Below are 5572 nucleotides of genomic sequence, written 5' to 3'. Positions count from 1 at the left end.
AGCCTGTTGAGAGGAGCTCTCCTGCCACCCGTGTGGCGAGATGCCTCACTGTGCTGGAGTGGTGTGTTCACACCCACAGCAATCTCTGACTGAAGCTGGACCAGCGCCAAAGCTCAGACAGACCCCGAGTGGTTTAAAAAATTACAGATTACCAGTATAACTTGTCTCAGATATGAGAGAGACCACACACAGAATGTTTCTATTAAAGTAAATAATAATGGCCTGGGCCGTGGCTCAGCGGTCCAGGCACCTTGGCTGGTAATCCAGTCTGGCAGTGTGCCGCGGGTTCGACTCCCGATCCCGACGGCCTTTACTGCATGTCTTCCCCCCATCTCCCTCCCCATTTCCTGTCAGCCTACTGTCTGTCCCTACTGTCTGTCCCTCAAAAAAAAAAAAAAACAATAACAGGAGGAGGAAACAGTAACAGAGTAACAGTAAATCATCTTTCCCCCCAATAAATTCGTACTGGAGACAGCCGTGTATACAGGTAGACTGTCGGACACAGTCTGAGTTCTATACTCCCCTTCAATGCCAGCCACCGAGCCACGCATGGGCCGGAAACAGGTGTATGGGCACCTGCCAATCTGGAATACCCCACACAGAGATTACAACCCCCTAGGCACTGCAATCTAACACTGCACTGCAACACACTCCAGATTCAGAATGACCTCCCCTTAGAGCACAACACACAATATTGCACTACAAGCAAAATCACTCTCCACCGCGCAAACATACGTGTATTATAATCGTACACATGGAGCCTCATCTGAGGATAGAACTATCTAGTTCCCTCAGCTGCTTTCCACAATCCGGTACTGTCGCTCTTCCCTGCTCTTTGAAAAACATTTAACCTAAACCACAAAAACTGACTTGCAACTACTGGTGCTACTTGGTGTGGTTGACCTTAAAACTGTTTTGTTGCAAGGAGTTGTGACTAGTTGCATTGGTGCTGTTTGGGATTTACACATGTACCATCTGGCCTGGCGGAGATATGCACACCTGCGGATTGCATGACTCCTAGTGGGGGAGAGCCATCTAGAAGAAGGTCTTTGTGTTGTGTGTGTATTTGTGATATATTTAAAGGACCAAGCCGTCCTGAAAGGACTTGGTCCTTTATTGTTATTGTCTCTTTTTTTCTTCTCCTTCCTCCAAAAATAGCAGTTCTGGCTGAACCGTGCAGTCGGTTTTCGTGCAACTTCGATACACATATGCTTAGGCGTTGGTACTCAAAGTATATTTGCTTATTGCCTTCTTGAATGATTTTGCTGTTAACAATACAACAATCGATTGTGTCCGGATAGCTCTAGCTCAGTAGGTAGGGCTCTTGCCTTTGGGACACAAGGTCATGGGTTCTAATCTGATTACAGACAGCTCAGCGTATGAGTTTTCAAGAATGCTGCCACCCCCCCCCCATCCCACACACACACACACACACACACACACACACACACACACACACACACACACACACACACACACACACACACACACACACACAATTAAAACTGACCCTGTCACAATGTCATGGTCTTTTTTTTCATAAGTTCACTCTTCCATGTTTATATGGCTTATTGTGCATATTATTCTTATTGCTTATTGCCTTCCTGCTTGGTCCTGCCTTATCGCTATCGATTGTTTTCTAGTTTATATTCTCATTTATATTTTAATTTATTATAATAATGCAAGTCAATTGGGCTCAATTCAGAGCGAGCTACAACTGAATCTTTCATTTTGAGTCATGCAGTACGTCATAGATACATCCTAGAAGACTGATGTTACAAGCTGTCCAAATGAAGTCCGAGATCCACATGGGACACACGCCATTATTATACCTCGTCTTCTTTTTTCACTGTAATATTTATATTGGAGGTCAATGGAGCTTTGGACACACTGTGACCTTGGCCAAATTTGGAGTCATATGTCATAGATACGTCATAGACCACTGGCACTTATGTAACTTCACAGATGACTGGTTTTTACAGGTGACTTGAGAGTCATGGCAATCAGTGTCAAACTGCCTGTATTTGGCTTCGAAGATCTGCAGGACAGTCCTATTTATTACAATAACAAAAAGCTGCAGCTTCCTCAGGCAACCAATGACTTCCACTCCAGTGTCCTACATGAGATGCGTGGTGGTGCATGATACTGTAAACTGTATGCGAGAGATATGTGCCCCTTATAGTTGGAGATATCTTAAAACCACCAAATCACTTTCAAATAGCTCTTTAACCATTCGCACCGTTTCATGGTATTCCAAATCCTGTTCTCACTTTGTTATTAAAGTGTCTTCTGATGAAGTTCTGCATGCGTGTGAGTGATGTGTCCATGTGGCTGGCTGTGACAGAGAAACAGAGAGAGACAGATGGAGTATACATTCCACTCGAGACAGGTACATCAGGGAGCAAAAGAAAACATATTGCATAATTCAACTTGTACAGTAGACGTGGATATGGTTTGCCCATGAATAGGCAGTGGGCACACTAGCAGGACAATGGTTCACATCTAAAATGTGTTCTCCTCTCATCCTTTTCTTTTTTTTTCTTTTTTTTCTTTTTTTTCTTTCTAGCATTTAATAGTTTTAACAAAACAGCTCCATCTTACCACCGCCCTTACTGCTAGTCTCCTCACAGAGACCAGCCACATCACATCCCTCTTTTTTTCAGAGATGTTTCTACTACTCAAATTTTTTAAACATACCCGCTTTTGGTTATCATCAAGGTTCCTGTAGGGGAAAATGCCACCGTACAGGTCATCACATATTTTGCCATAAATGCATTTACTTGACATTTCTGTCCAATCTATATTCAGATGCGCAGAATTAAACAACAAATCACCATACATCACTTTAAAATAAGGCACTGAGCTTCTTGCCCGGCCCTTCTTTTTGGTCCAGCTCAGTGCCTCTCCTATCCACATAGCCCATCCTTTTCCTCTTCCGACTTCTCATAAAATGTGTACTACTATCCCAGTATGCAGTATCCCACTCAGGGGTCCATAGTGCCCAATACCCATGGAAACACTTTAATGGGGCACTTTTAGCTTTTAAACACCACAGCCACCGTGTAAATTACTTACAAACTAAAATGGGGCTTTGGGGCTATGGTGCTGGCGTTTAACTGACTGGACAGTAGGCTACGGGCCAATAGCTCCAGAGGGTTGTGTGTGTGTGTGTGTGTGTGTGTGTGTGTGTGTGTGTGTGTGTGTGTGTGTGTGTGTGTGTGTGTGTGTGTGTGTGTGTGTGTGTGTGTGTGTGTGTGTGTGTGTGTGTGTGTGTGTGTGTGAGTTAGTAGAAATATTGGCTACAAAACTTTACACGCTGCTGTTGAGGGGATACTGGAACATGCAAATGAGCTGGACCTGTTTTTCAACAGGTTTGCCCACAACCAGCTCATCAGGGCAGCCTGATGGGTCCCCACTATCTCGCTCCAGTGGCCCCATTCACAAACAACACACCCCCTGGCCCACCACCCCCAAGGACCTGTGCCCCTTTATCCTCACCTATCCTATGCCGGACCCAGCCCCCTAGGAGGCAGCTGCCAGCAGCAGATTTTTGTACTTTTTCTGGTTTGTGTCTATGAAGTTACCACTATAGTCTAATAGGCCGCCCCCCCAGAAGTGTTGCCAACTCTCGTGAGAGAAATAAGCCAACCCACCTCTAAAATCAAGCCAAAAACAAGCCAAGTCTTGCTAGAGAAATAAAGCCAAATCTCCCCTCGAAAAACAAGCCAAAACAAGTCCAATATAGAGGGTATGCGCATGCATAAAGTCAATGGCAAATCGAGTGGCAAAGTGAGTGGAAAAGTGAGTTTAACGTTGTTTAGTGTCATTTAATCTAATCAGACTTTTCTGTTTGGATGTATGTATGGGTTATAATATGATATATGGTATGATATATAATATTCAAAATTCAAATGTCTTCCCTGTGTATTTTTGGTTTCTTCCTGAAAAGCCCAAAGCCCAGCACCGTCCGAGGGGAACAGGTGGATGCGTTGGACACCTACAGGTTCCTGGCGGTGCATGAACAATAAACTGGACTGGATATACAACTCTGAGGACGTCTACAAGAAGCACTTCTTCTTGATGAGGCTCAGGTCATTCAATGTGTGCAACAGCAGATAGCAGATAGTCGTAGTGGCTCAGGCCGTAGAGCGTGGGAATTGGAAGGTTCCCGGTTCGATCCCTGGCTGGGTTAGTGTCCTCGAGTAAGACACCGAACACCTGCTCCTGATGTGCAGGTTGGTTGGTTGCCTTGCATGGTTTCCCCCACCATTGTTTGTCATCATGGATGAGGAGGCTGGTTGCTATTCTGAGCCTGATGTGCTCCTCATTCTGGATGAGGAGCACATTCAGCCACAGACACCGACCCCCTGCACACCACTAATATTATATTCACTGTTGATTGTCTGTACATATATTATCCATTTATACTGTATAGGTGACAGATATATTCATGCATATATAATATTCACTGATTGACTAATTTAGTTTTCACTGACTAATGGGCGGTAATGCAAATCTAATCAAGGCTTATACATTTTAGCCCTTGAATACCATGCATCATGCCATCCTTAATAATGCAACATCATAATGATAACAATTCAGTCTTGCAGCGGGCACGTCTATAATTTGTCCAAAAAGCCACCGGACACTTTCTAAATCTGTATACCCATGTTCCCGTGCTCCCTCCTCCTCCTCTCCCACCGCTTGGACCATCTGAATCCCTGACGTCTGGTCTGTTTTTAGCCGCCTTGGACGGAGGCCTGGCTCGGTGCATGGCACGGGGGAGGCCGAGCGCTTGGGTTGTCCCAGTGCAGTCGGCCCACCTCCAGGCCATCCCATATTCATCAGATTTGCCGCAGCAGCCATATGTCCGAGCAGCATGATAAACCCTGGCCGCTCCCCAGCGCCCACAGGACTCACTGTCAACACTGTGTGTGTGTGTGTGTGTGTGTGTGTGTGTGTGTGTGTGTGTGTGTGTGTGTGTGTGTGTGTGTGTGTGTGTGTGTGTGTGTGTGTGTGTGTGTGTGTGTGTGTGTGTGTGTGTGTGTATTTCACACATGGTTCAACCAGAAACGTTCCTTCAGTGATCTTCCGAGACCTCAAAAATGTTATCACCATAAAATAAACCTGTGTTGTACAGTATGATGTTTTCTGAGCATAGGCACATTAAAATGAACCACTTAATCCCCTACTTCGCCATATGACAAATAGAGAGAAGAATTGCCTAGCATCTCAACACTTTGTAAGCTTGTATAGATCTGCTCTTTTCTTTCTGTCTTTCTTTCTTATTAGTAGTCTATATTATTTTTCATATATTGAATATTGTGAAATTATTTTGAATTCGTTTTTGCCTTTATGCCCAAAACAGGGACACCCGGTTCTGGTCCTGGACTGAGTTCTCTAACATCCAGGCATCCTTAGCAGTGCTCATGACAACATGCTTTTGAGCCAAGTGTGCATTGGCCAAAGTAATGGAAATGCATGTGGCTACATACGTCAGAACAACAGAAGAACTTCCATAAACACAGCTTTATTCCTGTTTCCATCTGCCATCTCACGCTCAACGTTGTTT

The sequence above is a fragment of the Electrona antarctica genome (assembly GCF_951216825.1).
Source record: "Electrona antarctica genome assembly, chromosome: 16".
NCBI classification, from domain to species: Eukaryota; Metazoa; Chordata; class Actinopteri; order Myctophiformes; family Myctophidae; genus Electrona; species Electrona antarctica.
Note: the sequence above shows the minus strand (reverse complement) of the source record.